At 33.8% G+C, this 27,939-nt stretch overlaps 1 protein-coding gene and 1 long non-coding RNA gene across 24 annotated transcripts in view; both read right to left on the bottom strand.

Annotated features, from left to right (window-relative positions):
- The window catches only part of LOC116350816 (voltage-dependent calcium channel type A subunit alpha-1), a 49,251-nt gene extending 41,343 nt beyond the window's left edge, over nucleotides 1-7,908 (bottom strand). For all 23 annotated transcript variants that reach the window (XM_031782763.1, XM_031782773.1, XM_031782782.1 and 20 more), the window contains exon 1: nucleotides 7,227-7,908. The gene's annotated coding sequence lies outside the window, so the exon portion shown is untranslated. The remainder of the gene's footprint in view (nucleotides 1-7,226) is intronic.
- A 1,553-nt stretch (nucleotides 7,909-9,461) lies between these two features.
- LOC116350819 lies at nucleotides 9,462-26,856 on the bottom strand. The gene is made up of 3 exons (XR_004202054.1): nucleotides 26,501-26,856; nucleotides 9,664-9,801; nucleotides 9,462-9,535 (listed from the first exon to the last, which is right to left on the bottom strand). It is a non-coding gene; the product is annotated as an uncharacterized LOC116350819 (long non-coding RNA).
- Between the last annotated feature and the right edge of the window lie 1,083 nt (nucleotides 26,857-27,939).

The following is a 27,939-nucleotide window of genomic DNA, read 5'->3' as shown; positions in this document are numbered from 1 at the left end:
TTCCTAATAAGATAATGACTATTGATTTTGGATTTTCACTTCCTGTACAAAACGCACACATAAACACTGTTTTGCTTCCATTCGACTGTCACACATATCGTACGCAGACAATTTGACATGCGCCCGTTGTCAAAAAAGTACGAGAAACTCAAGCGCTAAGTGGAAAAGAACTGTTTACTAATGACGATTTTTATTGCATTTGTCGGAACTCAATGTTGATGACGATAATATCACAAACGTATATATTTTTTCGGTTAAGCAAATCATTTAGCGGGTCATAGGCACATCATAATTTACAGAAGAAAGCGTATAACGTGGGAAGTGTTCTTATTTTGGCCACACTGCACTTTTTTTCACAGTAGCTTTGACTTCGAACCATAAATCAGAGACTGTTACTATTTGCAATTCCATAAATTCTCGCACGATTCGCGACAATCTAATGGAACATTCATAGCAAACGACTTGCTCAATAAATTAACCATTTACTTGGTTTTGTTCCCGTTTGCTCTCTCTGTCTCAATATTTACTGTATAGCCCAACAAAGTTTATATGCACGAAAAAAACGTCCAATATTTGATTGAGCGATTATGATGAAGCGCCTGGCCAAGTGGAACTTCCAATTACTAAGCATACAGCGGTCACGATACTGCTGTATGTGAGTGAGTGAGTGCGGTATTCTATTTGTCAGGTCATGTTGAGTCGCACGACTAACTGCATGGTAAAGGCTGAAGACATAGAAATTCTATTTTCAGTTCGCAACCATTCTATGGTTTTGGAACGCATGTACATGGGAACGAAGTGATGTTCTCGTGTGCCTTTAAACACAACATAATTGCTATCTAATGTACTATAATGTATCACGATGTATCACAATTCACATATGTTATAGTGAACGATGTAACCCAAAAGAAAATCAATAATCATAGGAAAAAATAACATTGTTCAGAGAACAGACAACGAGAATGTATGGATATCAGGGTTTTTTTTCAGTTTTTTTCTTTCAAACATAAAAACCTATTCGTTCGTGAAAATACATTGAAAATTATCCACCAATTTTGCTGTATAGAAAAATTCAAGGTAGCACATTGTGCGGCTACCCTCATCAGCTAATTTATTACCAATGAGCAATGAACAATTCCATTGGTTAAATTAAGATAACAACTATTAACTGCAGATTACATAATGACTTAGATACCTTTATTGTAAAATCGCTTTACAATTGGCCGGTGTGCAAAATACAAAATCGGTTGTGTAAGGGCAAGTGTTTACTTAAATATGTGCATTTTTTTCTGGACCATATTTTCCGTTCGTAAAACGAACAAAACAAATTTTATTCAATTGTTATTGGAAATCTCCCGAGAAAATTCTGGTTTCTATGAAATTGTTAGAGATTCATTATTTTTAGGAAATGGCTCTCCAACAACCATAATGAACACTAATATAATTGCAAACACTGAAGTTCTAAACAAGTTTTATCGTGAATATTGCAGTGTTGCTGCACGTTGTTCATTTTGTGTTACGTAATTTATTTGAAGATTGAATAAGGTATAATAGAGAAGAGGAAAAAAAAGACACCCTCAATGTCATGTTGAACACAAGAGAAGAGATGAAATTCAATTAAAATTTTGAAATTCAGCAAATTGCAGCAGAAAAAAAATGGTCTCTTTTGTCGTGCGCACTGAATGAATGACATATCTCTCTCTGCATGTAGGAAGTGAATGAGAAATGTATATGCTGATGATACTTTAACTACGTATATACATAAACATATAAAATGAAGGATGCGCTCCATGTTACTATAATAAAGTGGATTTCAATATTAATTGACTATTCATGTACAAATATAATTTTCAAGTTAAAAGCATCTTCTTCATTTCACTTGATTGTGTGACGTTGTGTCAGTCACTTTGTGAATTGATAAATTCACTGTGCTGTACACGAAGTTGTGTTCGATGCCTATTCAACTGAAATGCTTCAATCTCTACGAAATCAATGTATCTCACAACAAGGACTATTGATTAAAACTGGCGTTCTTTATTTTGTTTTTTTTTTTTTTTTTTTTTTTTTGGCCCACTGTAGGAGATATGAGGAAAACTAGTAAAAGACAAGGTTAATATAAATTAACTGTCAAGACAAAAATTCAATAGAAGTTTTAATGAACAATGTAATTGAAAAGAATGTACATGACATTCATGAAAACAATGACGAAGCATGTTCTCTTTGTTTGCAGAGATATGAAAACTATATGAAAAACTCTTTTCAACTATAAAAAATAAAGTAATTTTGCTGAGAATATTTTTTTTTATTTGGACAAAGCCTTAACCAAGCTGTTTTCTGTGTAAAAACTGAAATTTCCAAGTAGGCGTTTTGAGCAGCATTAATGCATCTGTGTGCCACTTTGTAGCTTGAACAAACTGATTAAATTCAGAATTGAGTTTGCGTCTTGATTGCTTTAGACCAGTCAATAAAAAGCTTAAATAGGATTTTTTTGTGTTTTCTCTCAAAGAAAATTCAATTATTTATTCAACGTGGATGCAGAACAATTCTCTTCTGTATTTTTTTTAACTTAATAACAACAGAACAATTATATAATGAAAAGCTAACAATGTACTTGAATAATGAACATATTTTCCATAACATGTTACTTCGATAGAATTATATGGCAAGCATATCAAGAGACCCACATAGACAAATAATTTCGAGATTTCCTCTATGCTTTTACATTTCGCATTCAAGTGGAATGCTTACTCAGCTATGAGTGCAATTGTAAATATTTGCGTTCGAATAAAATGCAAATAAAACTGGCATTTCTATCGAAATTTATCATATTTATTCATCTTTAGGATATTCAGTCGTTTGATCATCGTTTTTTGAAGAACTGTTGTTTATTTTATGCATCTCAAAGGAACAATGTTTGAGAGGAGTTAAAAAAAAAACTCAAACAATTCATGTTAGTTCGAAGATAAGGTTCTGTTTCCATGAATTTTCTGTGTTTCCGTCGCTCGGCGTATTTATAGAACATGTAATCATCCCACACAAAGTGTAGATATGAGTTGTATGCGTTGTGCATACTATGCACTTTAAAAGATTTTCTTGCAAAAAGTAAAACGAACGCTTGTTACAGTTAATTAAGTTTTACCACAAGCCAACAATAGTTTAACAGGCGAACAAACTTTCAACGGAAAATGTCGAGAGCGCTAATAAAGTGTGTTGTGTTGCACGAAGTGAACAGGACAGAATTCCCGTCGAGTTAAAAACGATTTTTCAATTTTCAGTGGTAAACCAAAACACACTTGTAATATATAACAATGGTTTTTCACGACCCAATTCATGCAAAGTATCCACTTGGATCAGCATTGTGAAAAAAAGTGTAATAAAAATGGACAAAAATATGCACAAATTGATGTAGTTGGTTTGCAGAAAAATTGTAAATTCAAATATTCCACTTCAGATGGCTTATTATGTGTTTCACGATTTTGCTGACAATATTCGATCGCTGTTCGATATAAACCTGTCGAAAACACATCAAATAATCTTTGAAGAGTTTGTAAGCTTTCCAATTGATTGATCACTCAAAAATGAATTTGGTTTCATGAATTATTGCTGCTACGAAATATCGAGTAAATGATGGAAAATCGAAAACTTCAAACTGTCTGTGTGTCTTCAAACAACAGTGTGTCGAAACATCCGTGGAAAGCCATATACAAAATATGTTCAATTGAAAACGTACAATCCAGAAAAAAAAACATACAGGATCCGATATGATTGATTTTCGCCCGTGTTTTGAATGAATATTTTCGTCGAATAAAATACGGGAAATTGTATGATATTATCTATTACGTAACGATATGTGTGACTACACATTTCCTACATTTTTCGATCGGATGTCAATTTAAAGTACGTTAATTAATTTTTAAGGAGGCGAATTTTTCAAAAAAAATATTGATGGTGTTGCTTCGAATAATCGGAGAAAGTGCGTCAGATTTCAAAATATGTCATTTACCTTGACTTTTATGTTGAATTTTGGCTTCGTGCCTCATTCTATTCGAGACATCGTAACAATAAAGCTTCGTGTTAACCAAAAAAAAAACTTTGTATCTTTTTTGTGGGTTGGTATACCGAAAAAATTACATGACAAAGGCATTTGAAGAGCACTTTGTGCGGTTCCGTTTTCGATAGTTGTGTAACAATCAATTCTATATTTAAACACAATATTTAATATACTCGAATAGCACAGACATAAAACGAAACGAATTATACATAAGGCGCGCTGTGCGGCCAGAGACCTGATGTATTGTGAAGCGGCTAACTGTTACACAAAAAAGTTCGATACTCTAGAAACGAATACGGAGACAATCACAAAATAGAAATATGCAATGAAGGATTGTGTATATTATCGTATTGTATGGATGTGAATATTTCATAGACTCGCGTTACTCCGAAAAGTGGAGAACGTTGGCCTTTGTAGCGTTTTTATTATAGCATATCCACCGGTTTTCGCATAATGACTATTCGATTCATATTTTTGCGTTTTCTTTCACCTTATCGGAATACGTCGTGTTTACTTGTGTGTTTGGCTCTTTTGTTTTTTCTTGGTTTTATGTTCGGCGTTTGCATAAAAATAATAATGCCAAATATTATTTTCGTAGCAAACGTACAGCGCAAACTCATATCAACTTTTTGAATATTTGTTTTTTTTTTGCTTTTCCACTGACCAAAATTATGGACACGAGGCAAAATCATTGTCGATAAATGTTTTGTGGCTTATTATTGGGGATAGTGGCTTGTCTAACAAACGACGGAAATTCAATTGGGTAATGTGACACAAAAGCTACGAAATAAACTGCATACAAACATTATACGTAAATATTTGCGATTTTCCATCACGCGTGAATGGGAAAATATTGTTGACACACATTCCTTTGTGCTCGCTTTTGCTTATTGTTGTTGGCACGATATTTTCCATTTCGTCAACAACTTGAATCGCTTATGATACAACAATCGTTTCGCAGCAAATGAAAAAAAAAAAAACGCTTTCGACGAAAATGTGCTCGAAACATTATAGTGAAAAGAATCTTTCTACGAACCAACGACTAAGAGTGCTTTTAGGCCATACTGTACGACACAATCAAAGGGCAAAAGCAAAGACAAAACATATTGACATGATGTACGAACGACGACCCATTCAGAATGTGTGAAAGTGTAAAAATTAGAGAGAAAAAAAAAGAAACAAAATGGCAACATTTATACTGCGTTAAAAGTTCTTTTCTTCGGCTTATGACAGCATGTATGTATATGTGTGTATTATATGCCGTCATTATTGAGTTTTTGGCCCCCTTTCACACAACAATACCATCCCACACACTTATGACTCAACTCCTGCCATGGATGTGTTACGAACAAAAAGAAAATCAAATTTTGTTTAGGCGATTTATATATTTCAAATGTCAGTAATTAATGATGTCTTGTTGAGAATTAGAAGTAAAATATCACTCAACTACAAAATTCAAAAAAATAAAATAGCCGTGTGTCTTCACCGGACAAATTTGGCTTCAACAAGATCAATAAGAATTCCGTATAACGTTGCGTATATATATAAATATCTCGTTGTTTTTGCCACGTTGGTGTGCTTTTCTCTGCTACACGCTAATGTATATGAGCCTGTGTGAGTGTCTATAACTCAACCGTACTGTAATCAATGTTGTGAATGTCAATAACTGCTGGAGCGAGTGAATGTGTGCGTGTGGCACATTTATGCGTATAGTGCGCAACATTCCATCGAGTGTTCAGTGTTCTGCTGAAGTTGTTGGTTTGTATCGAACAAAAAAGCAAAAGAATGAAATGTGAGTCAACGGTATGAGCGCTGTCCTGTGTGCTTCTGCTGTCTAAGCACGTTCTATTTATGCTCATATATAGAACAAACTCTGTACAAATATTTTATATCAACTTCAGTGCACACATACACATATACTCGCACACAAAACACATACATACACCAGATGCTATACATAAAATGGAGATTTTTTTCGCTTTGCGCTCATCGTTTGCCTTTTATACCATACCACAACACACAACTTTCTGCTTATCTACGTACGGTTTGTATCACATTTCGATTTCATAAACGAGTCTCACCTCGTCGCTTTTTCTCAATTTTTTTTTTGTTCGTTGGTTATGCTTGTATTTTTCGGGTTCATACACGATAAAGTTTATCCAAATACCAATACAACGCCACCACCGAAATCAGCAGAGAGAAAATACAGAGACACACAATTTGGAAACCGTTCATTCTTTTTATTCATTCTCCTTGCATGTAGATGTAATGAAATTCGGTGGCGTTTTGCGTTCGATAAACTTTTATTACGATATTCATTGTCTATTTTCCGTTCGATTTTCATGCCGTCGATTATTCGGGTTCGATGATCAAATTATGTCGATAGACTTCTTTGAATTATTATTGTGCTGCGCACATTAAATTTTCGTTCTTTTTCCAAATTGACTTTGATCATGAGAACATCTATATATATATAAAATGTGACTTTCTTGCAAAAGGCGAGATGACACTTTATGAACCGACGAGGACTTGGAATGTGCCACAAAGTAATGTAAAAATCAATTGAATAAATTAAATTTTAATAGCGACCATAGAATTTTGAGCGAATACCAATTGTTGGCACACATTCAATATCGAATACAATCGAGCAAACACGATTTTTTCTTTGTTTTTTCCTTATTCAAACAGTTGAATATTTTGGCCGCTTTCACACAATTCGATTCCATTTAGAATATCCATGAGTGTAGTGTTTCATTTAATGATATGCAGAATCATTCACATTTTGGGTGAATCATTCATTTTCAATTTGACAACGCAACGAGGCTAAAAAGCTGCATATTTTTATCCTATTGTACGTATTTTTTTCTCTCTCAATCGAACGTCAAACTCAATTTCTACACCACATTTGAGTTGCTTTCTGAAAAGAAACATACACAGCGAGAAGGAAAGAGACAGAAAAGTATACCAAATTACACGGCATTCGTGCGTTTGTTGGTTCTGAATGTCTAAGCGGCGATATTAATATTTACGTAATTCGCATATATTTATTCAGTTTGGATCGAGTGGTTGATTAAATTGATAAGTCGAACCGAAAGTGATTATTCACATACTAAATTTAATGGAGTGAAAACAAAAGAAAAACAACAAAAAGAGAGTATATTTTCACTAAACCCACCGTCGTTAGTTCCAATTTGACGCTCTGGGTTGACGACCACTTGGCCATATTGGTTACTCCAAAGAAACCGTACTCATTTGTCTCTGGTGAAAAATTCCCATTTGCATTTTCGACACAAATTTTCTCGAACCACTAGCGAAGATTGCGTTTTGTTTTCAAAAACCGAAAATAGAACTTGAACACCACCAATATGTGGTCAAAATCTGAATACTCCTCACTCCAATAATCGTCGCTCTTATTTTCCAACCCAAATACAAAAGCAATGGATATAAAAACACATAAAATTCACGAAAGCTCAACGTAACATTTAACGTAAAACTGAGAATTGAAAACACAAATTTCACGCCGAAATAAAAACAGCACCACTGCGATGAAAATTGTAAAAAATTGCATTAAATGCAGCGAAGACAAAAAAAAAACGATAATATTAAAATTTTCACTTTTTTTTTTCTCCAGAGGCAAATTACACGACAGTTCTGATATTCTTTTTTAGTCCGCAGTAGACCATCAAAAATTTCACGCAATCACATTTATCTCACACTTTTCATCGATATATAGACAATTATTATTTGATAATGATAAAATATTCTTAAACTTTTTTTATTGGTTCAGAGTTAAATTTTTTTCTCTTGCTTATTTTTTTTGCCTATTACGACGACGGTTCAAAGTTCTAGCTACTTTTCCACTGCACGGACTAAAATGAATTTTCACTGGATCGGAGTGAGTTTTGTGAAAAATTTACTATGCGAATGCGGAACGCAAACGCACAGGCACACATACACACCTGCCTGTCATGAGAGTGAAAAAGCGTTGAGCAAATGAGCATGATTCCACGAAGAGGGAATATTTTGGTTTATATTTTGGTCGCCAGCTGTATTTGTTATGTATTCGTTGGCGCTAGTGGTTTTGATAAAGAAATTGAATGGCATTTGGTGCGCGCTTTGACAACTATCCACAGTCAGTGGCAGTACATTTGCAGTCGATAAACTTTGCCCACTCCTTCATTCACTTTCATCCATGCGTTTGATCCATCTCTTGTGTTTGCTTGAGCAAAAGAGAGCCACAAAAGTGTAAGCTCCATTCATTAAATACATCTGTGCGAGTGTAATTGTATATGTGAGGCTTTGTGTTACTGTGACGCGTTTTATCGATACGACGAAGATGTTCTGTTGTGCATTTCACATGAACGCACATTCTATTTAGATTGCGGTGAAATGCTTTATCACAGAGACACTTCATCCACAAGTGTACCGAGTTAAAGGAAATCACAACTGTTCTATGACATACACATTTATATAGATTGTACTTGGTTCGAACGGTTTTTCGTATTGTGTCATTTTTGTCAGTTGCAGCGTTCAAATTTTGCTTGAAGTCTAAAGTTTACAATCTGAACTAATGAACAATGTTCGGCACATATCCCATGATGCATGTCAGCAACAGCGAGGCGTTTATCATTTATTTGGTGTGGCGTTTATTTATGCATAACAAAGGCTGATGAGAGTGGATTTCCTGTTTTCACAAAAACTTGATATGAAACGCATAGGCGGCTGTGAGCAACTTTTGAATCATCAAGTTTTACATGGTGCAAAATGTTTTTTTCTTTCGTTTCGAAAGCAATTATTCTTATGGGCGCACATGGACGAGTGTTTCAACATTTTATGCCTTTTGAATGTTTCATGTCACTTAATTGAGAAAGGAAAAAATGTAAGCTTATCTCATGAAATTGGCGTTGTATTGCCGATGAATTTATAAATTAATAAAACATGCGATGCTTTTAACACTTTCTGACATATTCGGCACATGCGCACTGTTCAACATAAAACGACTTTCACTTTATCAAACTTTTATTATTTATTTACTTTTCCTCACATGAGAACTTGCATCGAGACAACAATAAAAAATGCACCAAAGATTTATCTAAATAATTTGAATTGAGGCTTGTGATTTGCACATTTTGTTTACCTCAATTGAATGCGTCGTCTATTTTTGAAACGTAAATATAAACATTGGCTTCGGTGCTTTTTTGTTCGGAGGGGTAGTTCGAGATGAACGATACAGCGCAATGCTTGAAAACGAAAAAATGTGATGAGCAAAAAGCACATTCAGCAAAAGTTGCGTCGGTCACTCTACAGATGGCACGCTTCTCAACTTTCTGTTGAAATGTTTCGAGATGTTCGAGATTGTTTGTTTTGAGTTGCATTGCACATTGTAAAAATAGAAGAAATCTGCACTCTACTTACATTATATCACCTAGTTTCAGTCTCGTTTGTATAAGGGCACAGCTTTTGTGGTCCATTGTTGTAACGGCGCTAAAATGAGAAAAAATGAATTTATTTATTTTCTTTGTTAAGAACAATAACTGAATGGGGTAACGGTACTTTCTTTGTAAATGATGAAAATTAAATTTTAACTAAATAATATATTTTTTTTATATTACCGTCGTCTTCGAGGCGGTAGCTTTGGCGCGCCATTGGCTTCATCCAATGAAAGTGTTAGATTGTTTCCAATGCGAACTGCAGGCGACGATCCTCTTCGTCTCGTCGACATATGTCGACCAGCCACACCACCCAACATTCTGTAAAATCAAAAACAACATTATGATTAATGATGGAATGAAAAAGGACTGATTCTCATATGATTATAGACAATTAAATTGAACGAACTGCTAGAGCGAAAATCCAACAAGTTCTATGCAATTGGGCATTAAGTAATAATAATTGGTGTTGAACTAAGGACTTTACAGCAGGCATATTAGTAAACTGAATGCTTTTGTTTTGTCACAACAAAATAATCAACAAAAATAGTAGCCAAATAAAATGAATACGAAATTTGAAGCCATAAAAACATTTTTTTATTTTAAACACTAATGTGTGGCCAGAGCGCACGAAAATCAAAATCATGTATGATTAAGATTGATGTAATTCCACAATGGCAAACTACACATGAATGCATTTACCATCGAAAGAGTTTAATGGACTCGATTTGATGCGATAACGATAACAAAAAAAAGTACACATTTCAATTTCATACATAAAATGAGAGAATATGCTCTACTCGAAGTCGCTCAACTTGAACGATGCACATGCCATTCGACAATTTATAATCTAAAAAGCCAAGCATGAATTTATCCATCACACAACAACCGAATTATTCATGCATGTGTCTGTCTATATGTGTGTGTATTTGTGAATATTATCATTGCAGAGAAGAAAGAAACCTGCCGGATCAAACGCTGAAAAATCTCATTTGAATTAATTTTGGCATTGTTTCATTTTCACCAAAATTCACAAGTCTTTTTTCCCCCGCTGTTTGTTCCCTTATACCGACAAAAAGGAGTCAGTGAAGTGGAAAGGAAGCGTAACGATGTTGTTCTTTGGTTCCATTTTCACGTTCTTCATTCTGTGTATTGATCAGTTAAAATCTATCATATTTTTTTTCCTTTCAAAATGTTACCTCAAACATCACTTGTGACAGCAACGTCAAGGACTTTGACACGATACCAGCAACACAACATACGCCATAAGCCAATTGGATTTTGTGTTGTTCAACGCGGAAATAATAATGATATATTCTTTGTTCCACTCAATGTCGACGCGAACAAAAGACTGAGTCGCATATTCATGCAGCGATTTTATAGATTGACATTTCTTTATTTCTTTTCAATTCATTTCTTTTGTGTGCCGTTCCATTCCGTTGTATACTTCCTATCGAAATGACTAAAATGCAAAGCATACCATGATTTGATGTTCGTTAGTTATACTTTCTTTTTATTCCATTTAGAGCAGGATTTTATCATGTTTCAATAAGCTCTGTGGGCGCAATGGTCATACATTTAATGCACTTTATTTTATGAACTATGCAACGAGAGTGTTTTAATCGGTCTACACGTACGTCATTAGTCGAACATTTGCAATTCAATGGTTTGATGGAAGCCAAATGCCATACAAAAACACAAGACAGAAAAACAAACTCCCTCGCATTTTATCCGTGTCCATAAAATGGTCATTGTTGACTTTTTTCTGCCACATTTACATTATCAATGATTCGATTTGCCTGTGAGTTCGATGGGCTGAATTACGGTTTACAACTATCGCTATGTAAAAATCTAAGCACAATAATCGGTTTACCTTGCACGTAACAAAAGGGAATAAATACGCATAAATCTGATTTTGATCGTGAGGTAGGAGGAGAACGACCAAAACTGCGATGTAATGCTGTGTTTGACATTTAAGGTTTTGTGTTGTATCATCATGGGGCAATGCAAAATGAAGACAAAAACATTTTTGTGTATTGTTATAGATATAAATGCTAGATATATGTATGTGTTATTGAATGAGTCGGTGCTAAGAACATGCTCACTATGTATATTTTATGAATGTATAGACATTTAACTATATGTATATCAGTAAAAAGAAACAGTTGCGCTAATTTGATCCAAATGTCGAGAATCTATGGTTGCTTCTTTTTATCCACATTTCAAAACTAATACACTACGAATTCACTTGAATGCAAAAATCCTTACCGATTTTTTGAAGTGAAATCGAATAAATTCGTAAAAATTTTCATCGTTTTTTATTTTGTTTATTTGGTTTGTTTATTATTATTGGTTTTGTTTTGCTTTCGTTGAGGATATGCGTTGATGATGATTATGAGGCTCATTTATAACAATCTGAATAATTTAGTGATTCGATTCGGCATCATGAGTGACTTGAGAGTGTTGCTTTTAAACTGAAATTAAATTCCATTTAGTTGAAGAGCTAAGAAAAATAGATGTTCGCAGATTGAACGAGATAATTTACGATAAAAGCTAGCTATGTGGCTGATGAAATACTGTAAAACTCTTCTCCAAAAAGACACGTAACTGAAATCGTATCGAAAGCGCTTGTCTATCAATCTCAAATTGAGTTGGCTAAGTGCTGAGCTAATCACTTATACCAAAACTTGTGATAAGTACGTTGAGCAATTGCACCTGTTACCACTTATTTGCAGTATTAAACATCCTCTCGCTCAACCGTAAGACATGGAAAACAAATATGAATACAAACACATATAATATTCATTCTTCCCAAAGCAATCAATCACTCCAGATAATGCAGGCAATCGAATCGCTTTAATTTCGAATCGCCCGGCGGTGGAGGTTTTGTTTAATCAAAGGAACATATTACATAATTTACATTGATAGCAATTTTGTTGACATATCACACAGCAATTTGTGCTTAATTAAACAACGAACGAAACAATTTTTTTCATATTACATGTTGATACTTTGCCTATCACAACAAATTGTTATCATATGCGCATCCATGCGTATATATCAGAATTGATTACTAGCTCTGGAATGCATATTGACTTACACAGCGGGAAAATTTCAATCAAAGATTGGAACATATTTCACGATATACAGTCTTAATTACAAATTTCAAGATTGTAAAACTTGTTGCGATTAAATTCTGTTCCAAACAGATTCTGAGAAGAAAATAGTTAATTCTGCTGCGAGCACATTTCAAATTCCCCAGCTCCTGTATCAATATTCGTTGTGTTGTTGTTGTTGTTTCTCTGCAAATAGTTTACGTATTTCAATTAACTTTCAATCGTTCGAAGTCTTTTGGTATTCCTTTTCTATTCGGCTAGAACACAGTTTGACACGAAGTCAAATGAATAAGCATTGAACAGAACTTTAGTACATAGTTTCGAGAATGATCTGTTGAGCCGTCTTAACTAAGAGCTATATGTATTGATGCTGTTCTATAACAAACACCAAAAACAATGAATGACGCAATCACTGACAAGTGTCTGTTTATACAGGTGAAATGGATGGCGAAGGCAGAATTTGATTTTCACATTGAACTGCATAGTGAAAAAAGACGACGCTTCAGATTTACTGCCATTTTCATCAGTTTAGCAACCATGTACTGGAATCAATATACAATAATTAATTCGAGTAGACAATCCAATAAATTTCAATGGACATTTTCCCGATGAACAACATCAACTGCTTCAAAATATTTGGTTTGCATCCATTTTGTGTCTAAGTTTCTATTTTGTTTACATAAATTAGAAATTCTGTTGAATGCACTGCAATACTTGAATTCTTCAGCACATAAACAAATCTCCTTTATGAATATTTGCTACACATTTCCGTAATACTTCAATTAAATGACGATTTACATTCGATTTGATCCTGCTCATTCTTCGGTATCATCAAAAACATATCTGATAGGGAAAAAAATGATAGTAATCAAACATGACATGAGTGTTAAAATAACACCCAGCAGCACAACATAATACCACCATTTCCACTGTACACTGTATAGCCATGTTTTTCGTTCGATGTTGTGAATGCATTCGTGCAGAGACTCATGTTTGTGTTTATTTGACGTATTTCAGTCATTTACATACAGTTTATTGGTGCATGTTAACATTGCAATGCATTTGAATGCAAAGCTTTTACCATGAATCAATGCACGTTATATGCATGAGATGAACATATTTTGATTTGTCTCGATATGCCATTATTTATTCATTAAAAACATATATAAATTCAACAAAAACACACGCAAATCGTCATGCGTTTGTACATCATATTTTAACCATTATTTTTTTTTACATCAAATCCGATTTAATGATGATAGATTTCGATTGGTAAATATGATTTCACTTAATACAGTGAATAGGTACTCAACTTACTGCATCGTCAATTATTCTTATTACGACGAAATTATTTATGATAAACATATGATTTCGACAACGTTTTTATGAGTTATGATATTCAGTTTGGAAAAGCGCAATTCAATTGACATTCTCAAGTTGAGAATTTTGCAAAAATGGCGAAATTAATGTAAATCCATCAAACTTTTGCGAGAAAAATACGAAATTTAGGAGTCAGATATTTGATGTATTTTTCTTTTAGATTTTTCATCAAAAAAAAAAACCACGTCAATGCCAGCAGAAAAAACGACGTCAATGGCATTTGGAACATACATAAAACAGAAGTACAATATTCAACTCAACATAAATATTGTGTCTGCTTGTGAGGCAATTCCACCTACGAATTCTTATTTGGATGACATATAAACACATGTGCATATATTGTACGCCCCCAATTTGTTGATTTTTGTTTCGGTCTACATTTGTCATTCGAAGAAAAGAATTGTATGTTTATTCTGCTCGTAGATGATGTTTTGACTTCGTCAAAGCTTCAAAAAGTCAACAATCAGCATTTAAAATACGCGAAACTCGCACAGCACACGAACAAGTATTTTTCATTAGTGATCGCTTCCATTATTTGTCAGTTATAGTCACCAATATGAATATACTCAATGAAACAGTGAATAAAAATTCAATTCAAACATTAAATACTTGAATGCAATGGCGGGAGCAACGGAATAAAATTAAATTACACGGAAAACATGTGGAGACATTGTCACAGCAGATGCTTTTCTTTTATTTCAATAACACAACAATCGCACGCTGAAACAGCAGCACGCAAGCTACAAAATAATATTTTATTTTCAAGTTAGAAGTTGAAATGGGTGAAAAAATGTGACCCTCCCGATCGCAGTTCCGTTGCATGTAGTGCAAAGATTCTTACAATGTACTTATATGAGGCCTGTTGCCTTGAGTCTTGGTGTGCAAAAGTGCTCTATTGCCATATTCAACACAGTCGAACACTGAAAAGAATTTTAAACGGCAATTGTAATCGACCGTAATCGTAAACGTTTCACTTTGTCGCCATTTATTTCTTCTTCTTCTTCTTCTTCATTTTTCAATGTAATGTGCTTGTTCATGCAGTACTCTATGACACGATGAGTACACCATTCACCGAGTCATCGAGTCGGTCTCACGTTCATTTTTGAACAACATGGAAACGTGTTTAAATATATGTATGAAACGCACAGCAGTCAGCCGATAAAGAGGTGATGGTAAGACAATAAGAAAAAGAAACACAACAAGATGTGTAGCGACTTGACAACAAATGGAAAAATCGAAGTATAATAGCACAATGTGCATTCCGTATGCAAAACTAGACACAAAAAAGGGTACATTTCGAAACAAAAGCCAAAGAAAAATAACCCGTCAAAATCTATTTCAGCGAGACAAATGAAAAGAGAATGCGAATCAAAGAGCTTTTCATGCTTTTTTCCACAGTAAAATGAAAAAAATTAACAGCGACAAACGTAGTGCCTTTTTTGCTGTGCATACAATCGTATTTAAGCGCTTTTGTTGAAGTGCTTTTTTAATGGGCTTACTCGAATGCAAACGAAACAATTAAGGATTTCGAATGCTTAACAGACATTGATTTCACTTTGTTGATTTCATTGCCAATCCTCTTTTTTTTTTCAAATAGTTCACTGAACTGCACATTTGGGTTCAAATATTCTAAATTGTTCATGCGTCAGCGGTGCTGTTTCCTTAAAACCTTGAACCTGTCACAAAGCTTTGAATGCACAATATCATCGAAAATAAAGCATAGATACTTTCGAAATGTAATATGTCTCTTTTATATTTTAATAAAGATAAAAAATTCAATGAGGTGTTTTGGCACTTAATGAAGCATTCTAAAATGTAAGTAAACAATTCAGGATCGATCTATCATGATATAAATTTCAATGAATTATTTTTCATGCAGAGTGCACTGTTTTTCGCAAAGTTTCCATTGGTAACTGCTATTTTTCTGTATGAAGTATGAACATTAGTTAATTACGTACTTAAAAACTTTTCACATAATTTGGTTAAAATATGCACGAATGGCTCCAATTTTTGTGAATGTAAGTTTAATGGTGAAACTTTTTTTTTGCGAAAGTTTGTTAGTGCAACTCGAAATTGAAAGCAGTTGCCAAACAAGACATTTAGTAGATTTTTAAACTTACTTTTGTTTTGCATAAAAGTACATTTATTTCGGTGTTAACCAAGAAATAAAACAAAACAATGTTTAAAAGCAGACGCATTTTATTCCATTTCGGCCACAACGGTATAAAAGTAATAAACGGATGAAAAGTGTCAAATAAAAACGAAATGATTGCCAAACATGATTATGAATGTTTCACATTCACGCCATTTTAAGATGGCTGTTCGTTGACAAAATAGTTAAAATGTAATTATTCAATGAATTTTACCGCTTGTTCAACCGCATACCGTTTGCGAGAAAATATGAATACCATAGTAACAGTTTTTTCACCACAAATTGTGGTCAAACAATTTAAACGATGATTCCTGTCACGTGAAACAAATTTGATGAATTTATTCGCTTGAATGGAAAACGAAATACGAAAAAATGGCCGATTTTTTTTTGAGTTGTTGATTCAAGTGGCGAATGTGAAATGACCGCTTCTCTGCTGGGATTCAGTGCACACTCAAAACGGAAAATAAATGGATGTTCGTCGGTTTGTTTTCACAGATGGATAACTTTGAGAGACTGTTGATTTAGAATGAACCATATAAATGAGAATGTTTGCTAGTGCACGCATTTACATGTCCGCGTCATGATTTTGGAATATTCATTCTTTAGCAATTCCATGTACAACAACATATTTCAAAGTAATAGAGGAACTACTGGTGCTTAAAATGCGATAAAACGTGGACAACTATGGATGAAAATGTAGGCAATTTGTATTTGGTTGGGTTCACATCATACTACAAAGCAAAATTAAAAAGCATAGAAACTGAAGTGTGCAACTTTTTTTTTTGAAGTGGAACTTTTCATAGTTGAATTACGGAAAAACACAATTTTTCGACATGTTATGTAAAATGTGGAAATAAAAATGAAGTAAAAACCCCAATTGAGCTAGAAATTCGTTAAACAAACAAGTTGGAAACATAAATATTTGGCTGTTCGAAGCATCGCTTCTTTCTGGTTCGCTTCACTCTGCTTTGTACTCAAAGTAACACACTTTTAAATAAAGACTAAGCATACAATGTTTACTTATTTTTATTTAAAATGCTAATAAAACCACGCGCAAGTAGTGCAAGGGCTTTAAATTCTGACTTTAAATGAGATTGAGTCTCAACACAATGGAAAATGAAACGAACAATTGTTCGAAAACTTAAGTTTTTTTAAATACTCTTTGAAGAAAACAGAAACTAAAAATCCACGGCTTTCACCATCGGTGTACTGAACCTTGCAACAAAGTAAACAAAGAATTTTAACAGAAAATTATTAGCTGGAAAATACACTTCATGCAGATGCAGAATTCCGCTGCATATCTGACCAGCATCATCAAGTGGCAATTTATAAGTAAGCACTATTTCTTCTCATGAAAATTGTACAAATAACATTTTAATGGTATTTACGGCGAGAGTTATTTAAAGTTCTCACAAAGTTTCAAAAGAATTGTATATTTTGAAAAACAGAATTTCATTAATGATTCGGTCGATTTCTTGTCATTTTTCCGGTATTTATTAATTTCTCGCAAAAATATGAAAAACTACTGAAACCGAATAGCGATATTGTGATATAGAATTTATCTTTGTCCTATTCATGTTTTTCCCACCGAAATGCCTCATTTAATTAAGAACTGTAATAAAAAACATTCATAAATTGTGTTAGTGTGTGATTGTAAAAACTTTTCTCAATTATATACTGATTTAGTGTTAACTTGCAAGTTTCACCGAATTCATTACCATACATATTACATTGAATGGACTTTTGAATGCTTCTTTGAAATTTTTTTTACACCAGTTAGTATGGTTTGCTTGTCGTTTACAAAGTCAATGTGTTTTTGGTCCCAAGAACGGGTTATTCACACATTTGTTGCCGCCTCATAAATATTTCATTACTGTAAATTGATTACAATGACTTATTTATGTTCGTTATGTGTGCAATCCACTTTTGATTGGGTATATGTGTTGGTGTGTGAAAGAAAAGACGCTTGAATCCCAATTAAATTATCACTGATACGCTGACACGTTCGTGTTACAAATTCGAATTAAATTTAGCGTTAAATTCTTATGACGACATAAACGATTTACTGTTTACCTAATAATATTCGTTTGAGTCATATTTTCAGAGCAATTTTTCCTCATTTTCGACACATTAGTCGTTGTGCTACTGATGACGTATGCCTACCGCAGGTTACCTTTATTTTTGCACCTGATTTTATGAGTTCAACCATTTTTATGTTACACAACATTTTTTTTATTATTAATATTGTGGTTTATTTTAAAGCATATTTAAACGGCCAATAAAATATATATGATTATGACAACAAAAAATCGCTTCACGGTAATCCCCGTGATGTAATTTGATGAATTTATAATTTGTTTTATTGTCCTTAAGAGAAAAAAATGTGTCTTTGCGTCGCTATAGTTATTGTGATTTGAAATGGAATGTAAAAAGAAAATTTAATATCAGTAAATATAATCAATGTGTACAATGCCATTAGCGTTATTAAATCAACATGGATAAACAAGATTAAATTCTTTTTGTTTGAGAAACAACTGGACAGCGTGAACATCGAACACGTCCGCCAAGCGTGAACGGTTTAAAGAATTACTGGGGCTATATAAACAAAAAAACAATATTCCTCTTTTAATCTGAATTTAATCGCGCCTGACTATGTTCCATTGTAATTTAATACACAAAACTGGTTAAATCCATGGCAAAAAAAAACTCATTATACCAAAGCTATTATGATAGATATACACAGGGTAATGTGTACAGCATATTTCAGAACCCTTTTCAATGCCTTTGGCATTTCGTTATTTGATATATATCAAAAATATGTTGACATGCAACAGAATTGTCAACGAATTGTTCGACCGCACGACTCTAATGAATGAAAACACAATCGAATATAGTCTCTGGACCAAATGGTTATGTGCGTTGTCATGGTAAGTCCTTCCATAAGGAAATAAATAACACTGGCAACGAGCTACCAGCTACCGATTGGATGGAAAAGGAAGCCGAACCCAACAAATATTAGGGCAAATTTATTTCTTTATAATAGTCCAAGTTATGTCATCGTAAACAAGTAATTTGAATTTGGTTTTAGTTGAAATGCATTTAGGTCCGGTTTTTACATGAAATATCTTCTACTTATGACCATACTGATAATATAGTAACTATATATATTTGTCTTGGGTATCACTTTATATGGTAAAACATGAGAATTTCCCAACAAATCAATGAATGCATGGCAAATATTTGCATCACTTCAATGTCAAAAAGTTGTCGACGAACTAGATAAAAGTCGGTCTACATGCTGAAAAACTAATTAAATGACATCATGCAATGAACCGCAATGAACGATATATTTCTCGAGTCCAATCACACGCAAATGAGAAAGAATTGTGTGAACAATCGTCAGCTTACTAAATTTATAATTAGTGGGCTCTGAAACATTTCACATAAAGTTAAGAACGAAAGCGAAACATCCGTAAAACTTTGTCCGCATATGATCTTAATTCATGAAATTTATTTATAATAAAATTGATGCATGCCATGGCCGTAGCCATGCATTAGTATCATCGTTCATTTTCAGACTATCTGGTTTTTATGTGAATTTGGTGCTTTGCAAAATAAATTTGCCGCATTAAGTTCTCTCGGTAATTTGTGCGTATATTCCAGCTTGACATGAGTCCAAGTTCGTGAAACTTTTCAAAATGAGCATTTATTGCTTGGAAAAATACGATGCAGTTCGGTGAGCTCTATGAAATATTCAGATAAATAAGAGTTAATTAACAGATGAAATGTTCATGCTTTCACTTAAATGACTCTTCAAATCTTAGCAAAATATCATTAAAAATTTTCTTCCTTTTGGGAATTTCAACTCGTATTTGTGAATTATTTGCATCAAAGGAATAAGCAAAATTTCGTGATCGTTTTCCGTTGTATGCAAAAATGATGTTGCATTAACAACGACCGACGGATTTCATATATCAAATTTCATTTGTCTGGAATTTTAAATTTTCTCGATGCACATATTTTATTTTATTTTCAATGGAAAGCATAATCATAATATTTCTGTGACAAATTCAAAACAAAAATTCCTCTGATTTTAATTTGCAACATTTTCTGACTGCAAGCATACAACTACAACTACACACATTTGGCTCTCAACTAATTCGCATCATTCGTGCACAAAGTACCAATCTTACCACCCACTCGAAAACGAATTACGCATTGGAATTATATTGAAGATAAATATTTATGATTCCCCGTCGTACTGTCTGCAATGAAAACTGATAAATAAGCATTCAAATAACATATATAAATTTTATTTGTTTCATTTTTGTATGGTTCTTATGGTGGGGGCGACTGCTGCTATTTTCGACACATAAATTGGATTTGACGTTAATAAATTCAAATTTAATGCCTGAATGTGTATATTGCCATCAGTTCAGAACGAAAGAGATTATCGAGCATGTATTGTATGGCAAAGTTTGCGGAAATTGCATCAAGACAATAACGTTTTTGAAAACTCCCTCCCAAAATGTTCTTCAGGACGAATTGGCTGGTGTTAACGAGAAGGTCGTGAACATTTGAGCTGTTGAAAATTCCATAAAAATAATAACGCAAATTAAACGGAGAATCGAACAAATGCGAATTTTCCACGATCTTATTTACGGTTATCCTTCGTTTATCCATTGTTTGAGACGCACCACTTATTTTAAACGCGTTCATACAATTTATTGTTTCTATCCTGATTGTCAGTCATAAACTTCACGCCACCATTTATCGCTTTAAAAGCGTGCACTGCAAAAATGTACGAAAATGTGTAGCATCGATGCAATGACTCCTTCTAGACTGTAAGTTTTTCACGTGAAAAATAAACATTTCTGACAATGTTTGATAAGAAAAACTTCTGGAAATAACGAGAAATAATAGAGCATGATATATTCGTAGTTAAAAAACAGCGCACCGGTGCTTGCAATACTCAATTTAATCTACACTGATCTGGTTTTTTCCCATTGTTTTTGTTGCTTAAATCTCTAGGAAATATAATCTATTTGGCGATATTTTTCTCATTTTCAATATCGCTCGGTACTTTGCATAACAAATCGGTACACCTCATCAGATTCTGTTGCATATATAGTTTAAACTAACATAAGAAACAACAGCCACTAAAACCGAACCAAGACAAAAACCAGAGCGCAGGAAGAAAGATGAAAACAACAAATCTGAATAAATTAAATATCGACAAACGACCCATAGACGAACACGCACGTTTATGTTGTCCCCATGGTATTGATATTTTGTAGAGAGTCGTAGTCGTCCTTTGAATGTGTTTATCATATTATGGAAAATATCGTTATTTTCCTGTACGCTTTGAGATTGTTCCTCTTTCTTGTTTGTCTCACTTTTTTTATTGTAGTTGTTATTGGAATTCCATCGCTGCTGGCATTCTAGTCGTGAGCATATTTGTGAAAAGCATTCTTCGGAGAAGCTTAAAGGCATTCTGGTATGTTCACAGATGCTTGGTGCCAATCAGATGCGAATTTTCCGAGTCAACTTATTTGCACGGTAAAACTCAATGAAAAGAATAAGAGAGAAAAAAATCGATAGTCTCATTCATATTGAGAATCGTTAAATTGACACTCTTATTCATAAAATTTTCTTTTGTTACCGCCACCGTATTAGCATCACTTACACATACCGTAATCCAATCGCAACAAAAAAAGAGAAGAAAAATGCGTTCAATTGGAATTGAGTAAAATATCTCTCAGAAGGGGAGCATTAAACGCATAAAAAACTTTCAATTTATTTCCCCATATTTTTTCGAGCGATGCATTAAAGTTTGATTATAACGACCGAACGTGAGTTTAACAAAAGGGGTTCATTTTTATTTCAGGTTTTCTTCATTGAAACGTTTTAGTGATTATCGCAATTTATGCTTTAATGACTGAGTAACAATCTGGTGTCTGTCTGTTGCTCACCGTTTTAAATTAATTTCTCGCGAAATTAAAATAAAATGGCAAATTTCCCAATAAATTCTCGACGTAGAGCCTTTTGAATGCTAAAGCATGGAGGGAATCAATAAATTGATGTGTTGGGTGTGCGAAAAAGCCGCAGGTGTTATATATTTATTCACAGCATAAGCTATACGCTTCAGTGTCCAATAATTTATTTAAAATGAAATCATAGACGCCGTGATGTGTTCATCGATGGAATTGTTTGACATGACGAGATTTAGATGAAAATCGGAACAACAGGTGTTCAATTGTTCATCGTGAATGCTGTAGCCAATAATACGAATGATGCAATCACATCACAAGCACAACGAATTAATAAACGAGATGTGACGAACGAAATTTAAGCCGAGATCACGTTCCAAGTCGTTTGTGTGGGTTTCATTTTCCCAATACGTTCGACGGGTGATAATTCTGAAATTAAAATCAATGGGTAAAACAGCTACAAAGACGATTGAATCAATGGACGTGTTGATTGTAGCTGGTGACAGGATTAAATTGATAACACACTTAATCGCCTGTTCGTTGAACAAAGAATCAAAGTGATGATAATAAATGAGTAGCATCCAACACAATCTCAATGCTTTGTGTGTTCGCACATTTGTGTGCAATTCGATATTTTATTACCCGACCATTTTTCCACTGGCACATTCACCAAAATGACAGCACAATCATAGTTGTTCGGTAATTTTTGATTTTATGCTGCAAACACCACAATATATATCTATAGTTTGAAGCAATACGTATATTATTTTACGGTTGTTAAATTCACCAAATGACATTCACCGAAAAGATTGGCTCTCTTTGGCCAAACCATTACGTACTAAATTTGATTAGCTCTTTTTGATAGCATCGAATAACAAATGGCCAATTCCACTATGTGTCACGTTTGGTTGGTGGAAGGGGTTGGTGCGGATATTTCTGTTGCTAATGCGTGCGTATGTGACTGTCTCATCCATAATAAAATAGATTAATTTAATGACGTTATAAGCGTGCATTTCAGAATGAAAAGAAAGATGCTGTTCAACCCATATATTATTACTGCTATGAGTTAAAGAATTTCGCATTGGAATTTCGTCTATTTCATACATCTGAATGGCATCAATTGATTTCATGTTTGTTGACATCATCTTGCACGAAGTTAACTAATTTTCGTGTCACTATCCATTTCTATTCAGCACGAAGAAAATGCCATTGAACTCCACATTGACGCCACACTTGTGCCTTTAATAAGATTGTTTTTTTTTTATATGGGAAAAAAGAGAGAGAAAAAACTGACCATCGTGCTGAATTTATTTGACAGGAATTCTTTCTCAAATCAGATTCCTTTTCTTTATCACCAAAAAAGTGTTTGACTTAGCAACAAATGGTCACAAATTCACAGGTGTGGATAAGAACTTATTGAATTAAATTGAATAAACATACACTTATTCAACCGTCCTCCTTCGGCTCATTCATTCGCATGATAGACATTTTGAGTGCTTGAATAAGCAACAGGTGTATAAATCAAAGTTCCAACGCATATTGAAAGAGATATGGATGCAATCTTTCGAATGTAAAAAAAAGCTTTGAGACTTTTTCGCAATATTCAAATAAACGTACATCCGCGCCATTTATCATGTGACTCTTCATTGCGAAATCCTTTAAAATTGAAAGCGATAGACTTTACACCGACGGCAATGCGTAGTGACAGCGAAACAGCTACTAGTTTTGAGTACACAGCGATGTAATAGTGTTATTTATATTTTATCCGTATTTTGGGTTGCGTCGCATGAGATTGATTCTATGTGGATGGAGTATAATATTGTTCGCTGCGCAACAGGTGGCCTTTTACATTGAAATTGATGATAAGCCAAGGAACTAAAACATAGAGTGACATTTCGATTAAATTGCTTTGCACTGGTAACATCATAGCAACATATCTACCTCAAAACTACGGCTACACCTTTATTTCGAGTAAAAAAAATGGAAATTTACAGAGAAAAACGGAGATGTATGCAAAGTAGCAAGTGATCCTTTTTGAAGATTAAGCGAACCATGAAAGGTTTCATCCACTAACTTATTTCGTTGACCGGAAACAACAGAATCATCTTTTCCACAAAGTAAATTCAGCATATTGTCAACCTTGTTGGCTGGTTTTTTTCCTTTTTACACGATTTTCATCTTATATATATTTCAATAACGTGAATTGTTGAGTGTGGTATATATTTTTCCAACGAATAATAAGCTGTCGGATTTGACAATCAAGCAAATGACAGCAATATAATGGCAATATTGGCTATTTTCTTTCAAGTAATCACAACCTCACCTACGTATTTTAAGCGATTTATTTGAACGAAAAAGGTATATAGGTTGCCAAGCAGCAGAGAATGAGCAAAAAATTGCGCATCTCAATGGCTATGGTGAAATTATTGTCATTTATCGTCCCTTAAATTAGCTTTTAATGATGGACTCTGAATGCAATGGACATTTTGAATTGATGCCATGTATGTTGATAACTTTGAGGACAAATGAAAGAAGATCTGACAATTTAACTGACAATAACTACTAAAATAACGACCAGTAAAATGAGAAAAATCTAATCCAAGCCGACGTTTGGATATTTTCGATATAAAAAAGGGCAATCATTGCCCACATTTATACGTGGTAGATAATATATTTTCCTTTTTCGACATTGTTATTAACATGGGTTCGTTCCAATAGAACACTTCTCACTTCATAGCTTCTTCATGTCGACCCATCATTTTCCCGACCATTTTACAGATTCTTTTATGGGCACCATACAAGAAATGAAACAAAGAAAAAAATCTCGCAATGAAATACATTGTCGGAGGCCACGAAACAAAACAAATGACCGTAAGTTATTTGTTTTACTTTTCTTTCGTTTTCGAATTACGAAATGGATGAATCGGTTTATTAACACATCTATCAAATCGGCATTTCAAACCAAAATACTATTTCGACATTCAAATCGAAATTTCAAAATCGTCTTGTTACCCCAAAATAATGCACATTCTTTGATGTGCTCATTGAAGCAATAAAATAAATGAAATGCCATTTCGATTTGAATTTACGAATCTCACCTGTATCAAAATCGATAAATTCGCAGTGAAAGTCGGGCTGTTCTAACCAATTCAATGGCCAAATTCTTAATAGCCGTACTTTCCGATGACTTTTTAAATGCTCTTAAATACCTTGTTGGAGATATATTTTCAATTTGCAGCTTAATAGTGCACATACACTTTGGTTTCAATATAATTAAACTAATTAAGTGGCAATTTAAAAAAAACATCTAGAGCGTGAGGTAGAAGATGATGCTGCAAAAATGTTCATTTGCCATGTATCTGCGGTGGTTCCGGTCATTTTGTGTTCCTATTTAGATTATGTTTGAAGATGATGAAAGTGAGGCTGATGTAAAAGCGAGAAAAAAACGTGCACAATGAGAACGCAAAGTAAAAAGGTATGCAACGCCCAGCAGCCGACAAAATAAAATCGTTGAGCGTACAAGTTTTTATGGTTATGATGATGACAGACTGCAAAATATGGCATTCATTTCATGACTCATGTAAAGCGGAAGAAAATTCAGCAGCAGAAACAAAAAAAACATATAACAAAGACGAACGCCTGGATTTTTCATTTAATTGCAAGCAAGTAAAAGGGCAAAAAAAAAATAAAAGAGGAAAAAAGTCTTCCGACCATCAGCAACAAGATGAACGGACGATGGAGCAAAATCGAGCACTGAAGTAGTAATAGAATGAGAAAAAAACTGTGTGCAGGCGTGGGAAGTTCACAATGCATATTTGATTTCCTGTACTAATTTGATTAAAAAGCTCACTTTCAAAAACACATCCATACGCTTCGTCGAATGTATCAAAGTAGATACGCAAAAAAACCATCAAAATCGCAACAAAGAACTTCAGTTGCTAAGCTAATATCTCAATCTTGGTGTTTGGTCAACAGTGTTGACTCAACACCATCAGTATATGGAACGCATATCACAGTTTGTGATTTTTTTTTTGTTTACCAGATTGCAAACTCCCGAAAGTTCAACTCTCGAAGTCGTGACAAACGAATAACAATGAATAACATTAGGGGTGCACAAAAACATCAATTTAAAACAATTTCACATCTGACGGCAATAAAATAAACCCCCGATTCATACGGGTAAAATGTAATAAAAGACTTTGTAGACGGAACGATATGCGATAGAAAAGAATGAATAGCGGAAATCGATTGAATGTGTTGGCATCAGTATCAACAGATTGGTGCGAACAATAAAATTACGTTTCAGTATACACAATTGACACATAACATGAATGTTAAAAGATGGAAGAAAAAGAATTAATAAAAACATATAACATATTTACCCGTAAGCTGACATCGTCGAAGTTGCGCTCAAACGCTCACACCAGACAACTTGAAATAACTAAATTAAATTGGCCCGCTGCACTGCACTAATATACATTATTCAGATTGTTGACACTTGATTGAATTTTTTTTATAAATTTCTTTCTATCTATTCTGTGTTTCAATTCGTTTTGCTCTTGCATCGCTTTTGTCACAATTATAATTGATCACTATTCGAGCAATTTGTAATAACCTTAACATGGCAAATTGTACATTCACTTTTTCACTGCACGTGAAAGTTTTTACGATAAAAAAACCGAATCCTTTTTCCGGCCACTCATTTCGCATTGTAGTAAAAAAGAACGAAACGGATGTCGAAGCTCATCCGATCTACTGAAAGGAATTAAAGGTCACAGGAAATATGTAACAACGCATTCAATTATGATATATACATTGTTTTTTATATAGTTTTTGTGCATCGGAGTATTTCATAAACTCTGTGGCTTTGTTGCACTCCATACAAAAAAGAGAAGAAAAAAATACAACAGAAAAATTGCAAACGACGAAACATAATTGTTCTTGCCACATCAATTCATCGCTGAATATATTTTGTGAGACATGGAGAATCCATGATAATCTTTATATACCAATCATTTGCCCTTTGTCTTTCGTTTTTTCTATTCTATTTCACTTTTATATTCATGTGGATAGGATAATACAACAAAAAAGGGGATAATAAATAGAAGTCTATAGAAAGAAAAACCGATAAAAATCTTCGCCGCCTATTCCGACCAAAGTACATTTTTGGTGTCTAATCTGTTTGTATACATTTAAACAAATCTAAGACCGCGATAAAGTTTTTATCGTTTGTTTGGATTTTTCACACTCGGTAAAAATCGTGTTTCAATTTAGTGCGACTGGATGTTGATTTTGTGCCTATTGATTTTCCATTTATTTTGCCTGCAGCTTCTTTATATTGGTTGATTTAAATTTATATGGGCTGTGGATCATCAAAGATAAAGCTGCGAGTAAGAAAAAAACGAAGCAAATAAAACAAAGAAAATTGTTTCGTTTGTGAGATTCCTTCCGATGGAAAGATTCATCATCATTAGTGGAATTATGTCGCGTTCAATGTGGATGGATTACGCTTTTTATTCACATAAATAAAATATTGGGAGGAAATGTAGACTTTTTGTTTTGTAAGTATGTACTAAGTTAATGTGGCCTTGTGATCGATTGAATTTCATGTGGTTGTCTCCCCCTCTGCACTCTGTACGTCAGTCTTGAGTTGAGACAATACTTTTCAACAAAATTGATGCTAATCGAAACTTTGTTTGTAATTTGCCAAAAGTTCACATTTCTACATTGGAAATTTTCACTTTCAACTTTGGATAAATATTTGGAAAGTAAATTTATCGATGGCAAACATCTGTGAAAGACTTCGGCTTGAATTTTGAAT

The sequence above is a fragment of the Contarinia nasturtii genome, unplaced genomic scaffold (assembly GCF_009176525.2).
Source record: "Contarinia nasturtii isolate CC-2019 unplaced genomic scaffold, AAFC_CNas_1.1 Cnas_scaffold_4311, whole genome shotgun sequence".
NCBI classification, from domain to species: Eukaryota; Metazoa; Arthropoda; class Insecta; order Diptera; family Cecidomyiidae; genus Contarinia; species Contarinia nasturtii.
This window is presented reverse-complemented; position numbering and strand designations above follow the sequence as displayed.